General features: G+C 42.4%; 1 protein-coding gene across 8 annotated transcripts in view; it reads right to left on the bottom strand.

The window, feature by feature from the left end:
* Window positions 1–15,313, bottom strand: part of HS3ST4 (heparan sulfate-glucosamine 3-sulfotransferase 4) — a 900,746-nt gene that overhangs the window by 683,195 nt on the left and 202,238 nt on the right. For 6 of the 8 annotated variants that reach the window (XM_078344971.1, XM_078344972.1, XM_078344975.1 and 3 more), the window contains one exon: window positions 1,436–1,466. The exons of the other annotated variants lie outside the window; for them this stretch is intronic. The gene's annotated coding sequence lies outside the window, so the exon portion shown is untranslated. The remainder of the gene's footprint in view (window positions 1–1,435; window positions 1,467–15,313) is intronic. 8 annotated transcript variants of the gene reach the window in all.

Raw genomic sequence — 15,313 nt, 5'->3', positions numbered from 1 at the left:
GAGTAAATGGCATGAACAGACATTCCTCAAAAAAGACATGCAAATAACCAAGAAACATGAAAAAATGCTCAACATCACTGATCACCAGGGAAATGCAAATTAAAACCACCTTACTCCAGGCAGAATGGCCATAATTAAAAAGTCAAAAAAAAAACAATAGCCATTGGCACATATGTGTTGCAAGGGGAACATTTATACACCATTGGTGGGAATGTAAATTAGTACAACCTCCAAGGAAAACAGTATAGAGATTTCTCAAAGAACTAAAAGCAGATGTACCATTAGCTACAACAATCCCACTGCTGGGTATCTACCCAAAGGAAAAGAAGTTATTACATCAAAAAGACACCTGCACATGCATGTTTATAGCAGCACAATTCACAATTGCAAAGACATGGAATCAACCTAAGTGCCCATCTGCTAATGAGCAGATAAGAAAATGTGATATATTAATATATACATGATGGAATACTACTCAGTCATTAAAAAGAATGAAATGTCTTTTGCCGCAACCTGAATGGAAGATAGACCATTATCCTAAGTGAAGTAATTCAGGAATGGAAAACCAAATACTGCTTGTTCTCTCTTATAAGTGAGAGTTAAGCTATGGATATGCAAAAGCATATGAAGTAGTATAACAACCCACACTGGAGACTCAGAAGGGGAGAGGATGGAAGGGGGATGAGGAATAAAGAAAGTCACCTATTGAGTACAAAGTACAGTATTTGAGTGACAGGTACACTGAAAGCCCAGACTTCACTATACAATTCATCTGTGTAACCAAAAAAACCCTAAAACTATTGAAATTTTAAAACTTAAAAAATAATAATTAAGTCAAAACAACGATAAATCTAAATATATAATCTAAAACTACAACAATTTTAGGGGGAAAAAATCACAGGTGAAAAGTGCAGCCTCGGGTTAGGCAAAGAGTTCTTGGATAATACAGAAAAAGTAAGATCCGTGTAAGATTCAATTGATAAATAGGACTTCATCAAAACTTAAAATGCCTATTCTTCAAGAGAAACAAGACAATGAAGAGACAAGCCACAGAATCATTTGCTAATCAAATGTCTGATAAAAGACTGTAATCAGATTCTATAAAGATTCTCAGAACTTAGTAATTTTTTAAATATCTTATTTTAAAAACTAAACAAAAGATTTGAACAAATACTTAGCCAAGTGAAATATACAGATGTAAAATAAGCACCTGAAAAGATACTCAACATCATCAGTTATTAGAGAAATGCAAATTAGAACCACAGAACCATTATGTACCTAATAGAATAGCTAAAATTTAAAAGACTAAACACGCAAGTGTCAACAAGGATGTAGAGGAACTTGGATTTTCATACACTGCTGGTAGAAATGAAAATTGTACAGTCACTTCGGAATATGATTTGCCATTTTCTTAAGAAGTTAAACATATACATACCACATGATCCCACCATTCCACTTGTAGGTATCTGTAAGAGAAATAAAAATATATTCCCTTACAAAGACTTGTACATGAAGGATCGTAACAGCTTTATTTGCAATAGTCCCAAACTGGAAACAGCCTGCATGTCCATCAACAGGTTACATAGCCAAAGGGTGCAGCAAATTGCACCTACCAGTGCCAAGAAAAACCTTTCTGGCATGGAAAACCTGGTCTCTGAAGGTAGACAAGGGAACTTCAGAGAACAACCTCATCCAGGCTTTTGCTGAACCCCACGTGTCTTTAACTGAAAATAATCAGCATACCTAGGTGCCATATTTTGGGGTGACATTCACTGGGCTCCTTCAGTAGACAGCCCCGGGGGCAAGAATGAGTTGACACTGAGCCAATAAGATAAGATTTTATTCAACATTTCAGGGGCAAAGCTGACCTCAAAGTATGAACAAAAATAAGCCAATATGACATAAGTGGAAATACTGATTGGATTACAAGATAGGAGGAACCAGATGATAAGGGGCTAGGATGGTAATTAGTTGTGGTGAGAGAAGAAATTGTGGGCAAGGTGAGGCGGCATTTTGATAAAAGCCCAGGTTCCTGGCAACTAGCCCCACAGGTCATATAAGCAAGCCCAGGGAGGCTACCCTAATCTAACTAATCTATGGAGACACCCGTGAATTGTTGTTTTGAAATGGAATGCAAGGCCAGGAGCAGTGGCTCATGCCTATAATCCAAGTACTTTAGGAGGCTGAGGTGGGCAGATCACTTGAGGTCAGGAGTTAGAGACCAGCCTGAAACACATATTGAAACCCCATCTCTAATAAAAATACAAAACTTTGAAGGGTGTGGTGGTGGGTGCCTATAATACCAGCTACTCAGGAGGCTGAGGCAGGAGAATCACTTAAACCTGGGAGACGAAGGTTGCAGATGCCACTGCATTCTAGCCCGGGTGACAGAGTGAGACTCTGTCTCAAAAAAGAAAGAGAGGAAGAGAGAAAGGAGAGAGAGAGAGACAGAGAGACACAGAGACAGAGAGGAAGAAAGAAGGAAAGAAAGAGAAAGAAAGAGAAGGAGGGAGGGAAAGGAAAGAAAGAAAGAGAGAGGGAGAGAGGGAGGGAGGGAAAGGAAGAAAGAAAGAAAGAGAAAGAGAGGGAGGGAGAGAGAGAGGGAAAGAAGGAAAGGAAGGAAGGAAGGGAATGCAAGCCATACAGATAAATAAGGCCACCACAAAGGTCACAAGAGCAAGGGATAAATAACGATGAACATGTAATTTTACCCATCCTATGAACACCTGAATTCTATCCACTGATCCCTTGAGGGTCCATGGGCCCCAAGAAGAGGTTCCATCTAAACCCCTGCTCTAGATGCAGGCAATGCCAAACCACTCCAAGTCATTTGCTCCAAGACCATGTATTAAAATAAGCCTATTTGTTAAGTGGCATGAGGGTAAAGTTAGTGTCTTATTTATCTTTGTGTCACTGGTACCCAACTAGCACATAGCATATGGTAGGGGCACAGCGAACAGGGATATACACGCAGTGTTCAAATACTGGCAGGGTGTAAACAGGCTACCAGAACGTGGGCTTTATGTAGGATTAGGGTTAGAAGGATTAGCGGCTGAAAAATGCCAGGAAAATGATAAAATCTGCATGGTGAAAAGGGAGTCAGAGATCTAAAGTCTAGATGAACACAGAAAACAGAGCCCTCAGGAATAATCTTCTGCTCACCACTCCTTGATAAATGTGACATAAATGCAAAATCCTGCACCACATGTAGGACTGAAGAAGTAGATCTTTCACCTTAAAATTCCCCACTGGTATTCACTGGGAGGGAGAACTCTCTCTGATTTGATGCTCAGCAAGAGTGACTCTAATCTCCAGGATTGCTGGTGGGAGGTCAAGTCTTCCTCCCCCGGAGGCTCCACTTGGATAGACTTGAAAGAGTTCTGTTTGTTCCCAAGTAAGTTCTCTCCATGCACCTGAAGCCTCTGTGCCATAGCCTTCATGCAAATTATGCATATAAGCAAAGAGGCTTCCCACAAAGGGTGTTGTTTCCCTTTCACAGGCAGAAAGCACATTCTTTCCACACTCTGGTGGCCCTGGGCCCAGAAGGCACACTTCTTCACAACACCCTCCAACCGTGTGGGGAGCACTGAAGTGGTAATTACCTTACAAAGTGGTTTTTCCAGGCATTCAGCTGCAGAAAAACAACACACCACCTCTCTTCCCATGCGTCTCATGGAATTATGTAAATAGACCCAAAGCAAACCAGTTTAAATGATTACAAAATGGATTTCTAAGTGATATCTGTTACCCAGCAAGAATACTAAAAAACATCCTGCTCTTTCTCAGCTGCCAAGATGAAAGGAGAGAATATTTAGTAAAGGATTCTTCTCTAATGGATAATGCCTTCTGGGTTAAGAACTTATCTGGCTTTGTCAACTTGATAGAGACAAAGGTCTCACCCAAATATACAGGGCTGATGTCTTCCTGGAGCTCTGACCACACATCTCAACAACTAGATAAGGAAGAAACTAGGTAGCGAGAATGTAAAAGTGACTCAACAAATGGAAAAAAGGTTCTCAAACTTTAGCACACATAAACTCACTTAGAAGGCTGTTCAAATGCAGATTTCTGCACCCAGCTCTCAGTGATTCTGCTTGCATGGGCCCAGATTAGGGCCCAGAAATGTTCAAGTTCTCAGCTGATACTGATACTGGTGGTCCATAGACCACTCTTACTGTGTTGCTTTTGAGGATTGTCCCTCCCTGACATGTACTGGGACTGTGAAACTAGGGCCCCTGCATACTCAACTAGAAGGGTGAGCACTGAGCCAGGCTGCTCAATCAGCAAACCCTATCCCATAAAACCCAAATTCCTCCAAAGGTGGGCTTGGGGGCAATCAGAGCCCACGTAGATGTTGGCAAAGAGACACTCTTTCCTTCTTTCCAAGGTCCTTGGTACTAAGGACTATGTAATTCTGAAGCTACAAGTGTCTTTCTTTGTAGCCCATTGAAAGGAGACTAGGCTGGGTGTGGTGGCTCACACCTGTTATCCCAGCGCTTTGGGAGTGTAACCGAGTCTCAGGATGGGACAGGGCTCAGCTCCCCACTGATTTGATGTGCCCAAGGTTCTTGGGCTCCCTGGCCCCAGGAATGGGGAAGAGGCCCCTGGCATCACAGCGAGCTTACCAGTAAGTAAGTATCAGACCCAAAGAGTTTTGCAGAGAGCGATTTATCAGGCAGAGAGAGAAGTAGAGAGAGCTCCCAAGTAGAGAGAAGTGGCGAGATGAAACTCCATCTCAAAAAGAAAAGAAAAGAATGGAGACTATCACAGAACCAATACAGAGAAATGGAAAGAGAAAGGGAAGGAATGACAAAGATCTGACAATTTTGTCCAAACCAACCCCTGGATCCAGTCACACCTAAACACTAGTAGACCCCAAAGAACTTTGCTGGTGAGTCAAGAAATTCACCACCCCTGCCCCCAACCTTTCTAAAATCCGAAACATTTTGAGTTATTTCTGCTTAGAACAGAAGATTCCTCACTGATATGCATTCCTCTCAGCATCTATAGAAACATCATTAACTTGAGATTTCTGCCAAGGACATTAGCATTTGGCGAAAAGACGAACTCATATCCTGACTCAAGTGCCTGCAATTCTATCAGTGACGTGGTTCTCCAAGTCCAGCTTTGTTCCTCCCAGCTCATATCCCACATAAGTTTGTCAGGGCCATGATCTTTAGCCTTTGAGTTTCTGAATGACTCTCCTAAAAGAAACACTCCTATTTATCTAGTTTGTGATCTCATATTCACTCTGGGTCAGACCTGCTACACAACTCCTTAATTCTTCAGCTGGCAAGGAGTGAGATTCCAGGATGCCACAGCCCTATGCTCTGAAGACAACTTCATCTATTCAGATGGATCTGATTCACCTGATCTTAGAAGGAATACACTGAATTACTTTTCAAGCCAGAGCATCCTCCCAGGTAAAATACTTCTAAGGTTACCTATACCTGCCAACCCTAGAACCAACTGCCAGTATCAAAATACAAAGGCCATCATGTTTCTGACACCCCAGGTCAGTGTTTTCTGGAAAGTTCCATGTGCTGCCTATTATTACTTACAGGGTATATATTGCTAACCCTGTGGTTGTTCTCCAAACTGTAGCCCCTTAGTCTCAGCCCCTCTCTCTTGGATTCCCTTAGTGTAATTTCTCGGTATCTTTCTCCTAAAATACTATAACACCATCATCGGTGTTGCTTCCCCTTCTCAAACTCCTTCCACCCTGTTCTTGCCTTTCTGCCCCAGTCAGCTTCTTCTTTTTTCTTTTTTCTTTTTTTTTTTAATTTAAAGAAAGAGTCTTGCTCTGTCACACAAGCTGGAGTACAGTGGCGCAATCACAGCTCACTGCAACCTCCAACTCCTTGGCTCAAGCAATCCTCTCACATCAGCTTCCCAAGGAGCTGAGACTACAGGTGTACATCACAATGCCAAGCCCATTGTTTAACTTTCTTTTTTTGTAGAGACAGGGTCTTGCTATGTTTCTCAGTGTGTACTCTCTGAAGCCAAACTCCCAGGGTTCAGTACCAGCTGTACTCCTTATTTATTACTGAATCTCTTTGGGTTTCGGCTTCTTCATCTGTAGAATAGAGATAATGATAATCATAGTGAATATTTTATACAAATTTGTGTGTTTTTGAAATGACAATCTTAGTAAAACATTCAACACAGTTCCAGGCACATAGGAAGCATTCCATACATGTTGGCCACTACCATGGGTATAGGAATAGCAGAAAAGTCTCATTTTCCTAATTAATTAGCCAAAAAGCAATGTCCCATTACCTATTTTATTTTATTAATTTTTTTTTAAGAGACAGGATCTCACTCTGTCACCCAAGCTAGAGTACAGTGACATAATCACAGCTCACTGTATCCTCAAACTCCTGGGCTCAAGCAATTCTTCTGCTCCAGCCTCCCAAGTAGCTGGGACTACAGGCGCACACCACTATGCCTGGCTAGTGTTTTAAGTTTTTAAAATTTTTATAGAGATGGGGTCTCGCTATGTTGTCCAGGCTGATCTGGAACTCCTGGCTTTAAGTGATTTTCCTGTCTTGGCCTTCGAAAGTGTGGGAATTACAGGCACCTGCCACTGTGCCTACCCAGCCTGTTCAATTATCATACTTCAAAAATTGTTGTCATATTTCATTTAACATCAGAGTGTTGAAATTTTATCTTGTTTATTCTTTCAACTCAGGTGTGTAACCTCATGCCTGATACAATGCAGGTACTCCATAAATGTGTTAAATGAATGAATCAATACCAATAACTACCATTTCATAAGAACTTATTCTGTACAAAGTACTTTACACGTTTTATGTAATCATTCCAACACACCTGCAAAGTCAGTGTCACTTTCCCATTTGAAAGGTGAGGAAAATTGAGGATCAGAGAGGTTGAGTAACTTGCCCAAATGCGAACAGCTAGCAAATGGAGAAACTTTTCCCACAGCCCCATGAACCTCTCTCATAAAAATACATATATTCTTGTAGGGCCCAGAGTGGTGGCTTATGCCTATAATCCCAGCACTTTGGGAGGTCAAGGCAGGCGGATCATTTGAGGTCAGGAGTTTGAGATCAGCCTGGCCAATGTGGTGAAATCCCACCTCTACTAAAAATACAAAAAAATTAGCCAGGCCTGGTGGCGCATGCCTGTAGTCCGAGCTACTCAGGAGACCGAGGCAGAAGAACTGCTCGAACCCAGGAGATGGAGGTTGCAGTGAGCCGAGATCACGTCACAGCACTCAAGCCTAGGCAACTGAGTGAGACTCTGTGTCAAAAAATAGATAAACAAACAAACAAACAAGTATAGGCCTTTAGGAATTTCTGAATCATTTCAGCATTGACAAAGAAGCAACTTTTAATAAAAGGTTCTATTATAGCACTGTATTATTAAATAGTATGCTGTAAAGTTCATGTTACAATCTTGGTAACATTAAGACAAATTTTTTACTTGTCCCCATTTAACATGTGATGTAAAGCTGGCAGATTTAGTTTAAATTATTTATGAAAGAAAAATGTTTGAGTTTATTTCAAGAAGGAATTTTACTATGTTGCAAGATATTTAAAAAAGACAAAACTCCTTTTATGAACCGATGTTTGGAGTTCTAAATTTTGTGCTGACTTTTTTTTAACACATAATTTTTCTAAATGATAAGATGCAAGAAAAGGTTCTGGCTGATATTTGCAAGCACTTTTCTACAAATAACATTGCAGGTGTGAATAGTCATTATTCTTAATAAATGAAAAGCCAAATTGGATATAATTGTCACTATATTTTCTATCTTTAACATTAGCGTTGAAACATATTTCAGCATACCTTATAAGACTTTTTATCAAATGAATGCAACTTTCAAATCTGGTGAAGGTCAGTCTGAAGTAAATTTGCAAGTTGATTATCACATTTTTGTTCCTCACTAACTTGCTGCATTTCAATAGCACTGTTCTGTATACTTCCTGTTGTCAATTCTAGGTCTTACAGGTGTGCATTAAGTAATCTATGACTGTGATAGACACAGCCAAACTCTCTCAAAGTGACCCCAGAAGTTCCCTCTAGATTGCTTTGGACAAAGAGATAACTAAGACCAGATTCCTCCTTACTCTAGGTGAAAAGGAAGGGCCATGTCACAGGACCAATGGCATCTTCCCAACCTTGGCAGAAAGGACTATGACTTGGAGCCCTCAGGGTCTCCAAGTGCGGAGGGCTGGCATTGCCAGACGAACTCCTGTCAACAGCTAGAGCTCCTTGTGGTCTCTATATTCCCCCACTCACATGTGTGCCTAAGAAAGAGCAAGCAATAAGGGAATGGGTCCCTCCACAAAAATGTAAACTCACAAGGCGTGTCTAGAACTTTCTGGCTCCATACCCTCTGCACAGGTTTTTTAACTGGAAATAAAGTGGGCGTATTTTGCAATAGAATTTAAAGCCCTTTAGTTACGTTTAGTCCCCAGTGATCTTCTGCAAGAGTCTAAAGTAGCGGGAAGAAGAAGGAAAAGCAGAACAAGACTTGGAGTTGTTCATGTATCTAAGACTTAGGTTTGGGCCAGTGCAACAAGACATGAAACATGTTTGCAGACATAAATATTAGAAAGGAAGAGACAAAATTGTGATTATTTGTATGTTATTTATTTGCATACCTATGAAGTCTGAAGAACATTATAATTTATTTTTAAATGAACCAAAATGATAGATGTAAGGTAAATAAATAAAAATAAGTCATATTGCCACTCACCACTTAAAAAGTATGTATAAAGAAAAGAGATATTCTATTCCCAAATAATTGAACCGGGGGAAAAAAATTAATAAATTCTACTCCCCAAAAACCCCTACTTGTAAAACTATATTTCTAGTTATGTGTGTATATAAGCCTTATTAAATGTAGTTACAAATTATACCCCTGGATAAAAAGGCTAAAATTATTATACAATATAAATTTATAACAAAGTAATGTGTAGAGACAATTATTATTCTTACAGCTCTTACAACAAAGGATACTCTCATTATCCTTGGTTTTCGGGGGAGAAAACCGATGCTAACAGATATTAAGTAAGTTGCCTAGAACAAATGGTTAGCAGTAAGGGCTAGATTAAGTCAGACACCAAAGCTCGTATATTTAAGAACTCTGCCATATTGCCTTCCAAATCCATGTCACATTCCCATCAGATGTCTTTCTTGGTGCAGAATTTCATAAAAACTTTTAATCTTGGACAACATAAAAAAAAAGATGTAATAGGAAATTGCCAACTACTTCTGCCAGATGACTGAAATCTACTAGAGGGCCGAAATAATTAAAATAGTGTAGTACTAGAGCATGAATGGAAGAAAGGCCCAATGATTGCCAAGATCTAGCTGAGAGTCAGGGTGGAGATGGCCAAACTGCACCATGTGGGGTGGTGGTGCTTCCAGATTGGCAGAACGAAACCCATAGGAGGAACTCATTATGCAGATGGCCTGGCAAGGGAATCAAAGTATAGTAAGGCCAAAGACCACGGGAAGAAAAAGGTAGATGGGAGAATTCAGCTCCTTGCCTCTGATAATACTGAATGAAAATCTCATTTCGTCTGAAATGGCTTGGTCACAGGAATGGATGAAGTAGCAGGAGCTAAAGCCAGTGGGAGCCAGTGAGTGGGCTGGGGTGAAAGGGAAGATGAATGTTCTGCGAGCCACGAAAGAGTGGGAGAATGGGAAGATGCTTGCCTGGAATGCAATACAAGCCAAAGAGGGGCCTTCTGTGGAAAAGCTTTCTTTTATCTCTGGTTGTCTATGTCCCTAAAGGGAAGCAGCTTCATTTCCAGTCACTACAGTTGACTGAGATCTACCACGGCCTATCACAGGGTGCAAAGGAGGGATCATGTTTCAACTTTGGACTTTCTCTTCAAATAAGATTAATACGACAGTCTTGGAAAGATGCATATGATAAAAGGAAAGTGTTTATGTTAATTTTTTTTTGAGACAGAGTTTTGCTCTTGTTGCCCAGGCTGGAGTACAATGGCTCCATCTTGGCTCACCGCAATCCCCGCCTCCTGGGTTCAAGCGATTCTCCTGCCTCAGGCTCCCAAGTAGCTGGGATTACAGGCATGCACCACCACAATGGGCTAATTTTGTATTTTTAGTAGAGACAGGGTTTCTCCATGTTGGTCAGGCTGGTCTCGAACTCCCGACCTCAGGAACTGCCCACCTCGGCCTTCCAAAGTGCTGGGATTACAGGCATGAGCCACCACTCCCGGCCTTATGTTAAATTTTAGACTTGTTTTTTGTGCTGGATATTTTTCCATTCTCCTGTAGATTCTCTCTCCCCTTCTCCACCTGGTCAGGACTGCTAAAGGCTAGGCTGTGTAGATGTTACCAGACCCTGAAACCAAGGCTGGGAATAGGGTAGGGAGAGTGAGGCATTGAGGGTGCAACATTTAAGGAGGCTCTGGCTCTCAGGGCTGTGCAAGTGCTCAGTGCCCAGTCCTGACAGTGAGCTCCTCCTTAAATGTTACTCCCTGGAGGTCTCACTCACCACATTCTTATTGGTTCTATCAGAGGGGCCTTCCTTCTGATAGAAAGTCAGAGACAGGGTCAGCTGTGAAGTCAAGTTGACATAGGGCAGGCAAGCCCCAAAACTGGTGCTTAGCCTGGGAAGATTCCTGGCTTCACTCAGGAAAGAGGTCAACAGCCAACCAGTCATTAGAAGACAGTTGTATTAAAGCAGCAGTGTCACAGCTCGGTTGACTGCTCCTGAAGAGCAGGGCTCCCCCATCTTAAACAGTGTGTGGAGAGTAGCAGCTCAGGGGCAGGTCTGCAGCCATATTAATACCCACTTTTAATTACATGCAAATTAAGAGATTGGTTATTTCAAAATTTCTAGAAAAGGGGTGCCATGGAAAGGGGCAATAACTTCCGGGTACTGTCTTGGCAATGATAAACTCTCATGGCAGTGGTGGGCGTGTCTCATGGAGAGGTGCTGGTGCTGCCGCTTCCCTGTTTCAGCCAGTCTTCAGTCTGGTCCAGAATTGAGTTCCACCTCCCACTTTAAGGTTATTTGTTTCCCTGGTTGGCTGCAGCCCCCTACAGATCAGTGCCGCACCCAAAGCCCTTGCCATACAAAGCTCTGTTACTTTAACTTGTCCCTTAGAGCCTGGAGGTGGTAACTGTTGTCTACTTCCAACCCAGGTAATTCCACTGTCTTCTGCAGATCTTCTACAACCACACATCTGTAAATAATACGTCTGTAAATAAAATTTCTTTGAATAATCTTATTCTGAGTATGCCATCTTCTTTCCATCGAGACCCTGATGAGTATATGTCCTTCACCCAGGCACTGCCATTTGTAGAGCACTATGAATTAAAACTTTATGAAGCCTTTAATTATCTTGTGACTAACCCAACTATACTGCATCATACCTTTTTACATTAAAAGCATGAATTATGTAAATGGGCACATTTATTTTTAAGTGCCTCATTTTTTGGGCATGGCTGTTTGGCCTCAAAAAAAATAAAAGTTGTCTTGACCTTTCCTGATGCCTGTTGAGACCATGATGTCAACATAGCAGCAGTGATGGATAATGATTTAGAGAAAAGGCTTCAGAATTAGACAGACTTGGATGCAAATCCCAACTCATTTTCTTCCTTGCTGTGTGACTTTGGACAAGTCACTTGCTCCAGCAGATGTAGGATGTAGAGGCCGCAGCTGTTGGCTCTTTTTTTTTTTTTTTTTTTTTTTTTGGTCTTTCCAAAATTGGGCTTTCCCTCTGAAAATATTTCCCATGCCAGTATCCAAGTTCAACTCCTATATTGTGATGTGACCCCAGTTGAGACGGCACTCCATTACTGTCATAAGGTGCACCAAGTCTTGTCTCTTTACACTGAAGCTCTCAGCTCCTGGGAAAAAACACACACATCTTCAGCCTCCATATTCGTTAGCTCACACCTTTCCTTGCCAACTGACAGCAAATTGTATGCACCTGAAGGGAGCAGAGTTGGAGACTGACTCCACAGGGGCAAGATGTCTAAAACAACAAAACGTGAGTTATTTTTGCAATGTTTCTTTTACAGGCCCACCCACTCGCTGTAATATCTGGCTGAGGTGTGAATGGCTGACTCCAGCAGGTATCAGTAACAGATGGAACCAGCTAATTATGTCTCTTACATGCAAGTAGAGATAAAGCTGTTAATTGCTAATTGTACAGTTCTCCTATTTCCTACCCCAGGGTGCTGGGGCAGAGACCACTTCCCAACTCCAACTCAAACATGGCCTGTGCTCCTGGCTGAAGAAAAGCATGGAAAGTAGTTGGAGACCTGCATCCCCAAGATTGTCAGCCCTTCTCCAGGGCTAGCAACAAGCAAAGTCTAGCAGTGAGAAGATGCTCTTGGCAGGCTCCATATAGCTGTGCCCTGAGCCCAGGGGGACTCAGCCAATGAAGACTCAGCTAATGAAAGCTCAACATAGAGGTAGCAAAGGGCTGAGCCCCCACCAGCAAGTGACATCTGGTAATTGTGTCCAGTGCACTCCAGGGTCCACTTAGTTCCCCAGAATCCACATAATACTGACGTCTCTAGGCACCAGCTTGTATGTGGCTCCTCACTAGACGCTGAAAAGTGCTGTCATCTGGAATCTTCCTCCAGCTTCCAAGCCTTAAGACCATGTCTCATGAGGGTCACAGGATTTTAAGCTAATCAGCCTCTCTTTTAGGGACACATCCCTGCCCCATTCCCAGTAGATGTGAGTTGGAAAGGTGGCCCAATCATATACTGCAATGTGACAGAATATTCCATTTCCATAGCCACAGTGATTGGTTTAGGGAAGGTCAGGTGACACTAATTTGGCCAATCAGAAGCACTCCCGAGATTTGAGCTAAAATTCTTTCCAGGCTGGAGTCTGATGCTTGTAGCCCAGATCACCTAAGCTCGAGTGACCCTCCTGCCTCAGTTTCCCAGGTAGCTGGGACAACAGATGTGTGCCACCACAATGGCTAATTTCTTACTTTTTTGTAAAGGGAGGATGTCACTATGTTGCCCAGGTTGGTCTAGAATTCCTAGTCTCAAGTGATTTTCCCACCTTGACCTCCCAAAACCTGGGATTATAGGCATAAGCCACCATGTTCGATCTGAAATTCTTAGAAAGGAAGCATTTTTTTTTCTTTTTTGAGACGGAATTTCACTCTGGTGCCCAGGCTAAAGTGCAGAGGCACAGTCTAGTCTCACTGCAACCTCCGCCTTTTGGGTTCAAGCAATTCTCATGCCTCAGCCTCCTGAAATATCAAGTACATGCCACCACGCCCAACTATTTTTTGTATTTTAAGTAGAGACAGGGTTTTACCATGTTGACCAGGCTGGTCTTGAACTCCTGGGCTGAAGCAATCCTCCCTCCTTAGCTTCCCAAAGTGCTCGGATTTCACTCATGAGCCACAATAATCAGTCTGAAATTCTTGGGAAAGACACATTCTTTGGAATTGCTGCACTAGGGATATTGTATGTTACTAGTGGCCCCTGCCTTTCTTTTTTCACAGGTATAGCAGATGCCATTGGTGCCCCAAGCCATATCCTCTTGGCCCACCTACAGCTGTGACAGACAGTTTCCAACCTCAAGCATTTGCATCTCTTCTCTCTGCCTGAAGGCTTTAGCTAGTACCAAGGACCCTTCTCTGCTGCTTTCAAGTGGGGGAGAGCTGATGCTCTCAGGTAATCTTCAGCCAATGGGAAATGGAAAACCATAAATAAATTCCCTAGCATCCTTGCCCTTGGCTGAGACAACCCTGAGTATGTAGTCTCTAACAAGATTCCAGTGTGACCTGCCCATGGGGCCACCTGCTCCTCAGTGCACTTTTTACTGATGTTCCTCCCATCTGTCTTATCCTCTCCATCTCCTCACTTGTGCTTCCTGAGATCACCTCCTGTGTTAGTTTTGCCCTTCTGTTGAGATTAGAAATGTGGGAATTTAACTGGAGAAATACCTGTGACGACAAAAGGAGCGAGATCTGTAGAATGCAGGGAAAGGCTCAGGCTCCAATACAGGACTCACACTGCAGCAGAGAGAGGGAAGGAGGAATAACTGGGCAGGAAGAGACATAGACTGCAGCCTAATTCCGAGACAAGTTTGGCCAGGCCAGTGAAGGGTTCTTCTCAAAGACACCTGTCAGAGGAGAACCACATCTTTAGGAACGGGCCTCCCTTAGTGGCCTCGCTTGCTGTCATTAGCTGGGTACAGCCTGAGGGAAGTATGGCTTTGATGTAAACATGGTGTCCCAGAAGGGTAAGAGCAGGGCTATCAGTCAATCATGTCTTCTGCCACAAAACACCTGAGTGGTTCATTTCATGACCACCGCATCTCCCAAATAAACTACTCTACCTCAGGGTCTGCTTTTAGTGGTGATGGTTGTAGTAGGGGAACCCAAACTGAGATAACGAAAGTCCCTGAAAATGAACCATATGTAAAAGAAGGCAAAGCCAAAGGCCATCGTTCGAGTACCTGGATCCAACCATGCCTGATGTCAGTAACCCACTGAATGAAACAGTTAAATAAGCCAATACAATTTCCTCTTGTTGGTTTCTTTTGTCTGTTTGTTTTTCTCTTTATTGTTGATACATAATGTAGTTACAGTTGGATATCTGTCAATGAGAACTAAAAGAGTCTATACTAACACAGACATTGTAGCTATCCATTTTTACTAGTGTTGGCCTAAAATTCATTTTGCTTGTTTTGGAATTGTTAAGCCAAGCATAGTGAAAATTGACCTCCTTTAGCCTTTGATATGACTATCCTTGACCCTCTTCTTTCTCCCTGCCCAGAACAGCCAGTACGTCATCCATCTGGAACCCTTTAAGTATGGTAGAATACACGTTTATCCATCCGTGGCTGTATCCCTGACTCTAGATCACTCTGTTTCTCATGTTCCTCATAGCCATATGGTATTTGTGCACATTAGCTAAAGAAAAAATATGCGCCTCCATTTTCCATTTCTGGTCCTCTTAAAGTATAAACCCATTTACTGAGAGTAGCCTTATTATTATTATAAGTTCTCTGTTAAATGGGTTTTTTTGTTTTGTTTTGTAATATTAACCCAGTGAGACAGCTCATGCTGACATGAGCACAAAGGTCTTCTCTGAGCCATATCAGGCAGCCAAGGAAAGGAATCAAGATGCCTGGAGACCAACATGACCAAGGACAGCAAGTCAGGTAGATGCAGCCCAGCCTCAGTGACTAGTTCTAGAAAAACAGATAAATGGGCTGGACGCGGTGGCTCACACTTATAATCCCAGCACTTTGAGAGGCCAAGGCGGGTGGATCACCTGAGGTCAAGAGTTCAAGACGATCCTGGCAACATGGCGAAACCCT

This window comes from Callithrix jacchus, chromosome 12 (genome assembly GCF_049354715.1).
Source record: "Callithrix jacchus isolate 240 chromosome 12, calJac240_pri, whole genome shotgun sequence".
Classification (NCBI taxonomy): Eukaryota; Metazoa; Chordata; class Mammalia; order Primates; family Cebidae; genus Callithrix; species Callithrix jacchus.
Note: the sequence above shows the minus strand (reverse complement) of the source record. Positions and strands in the feature narration are given on the sequence as shown.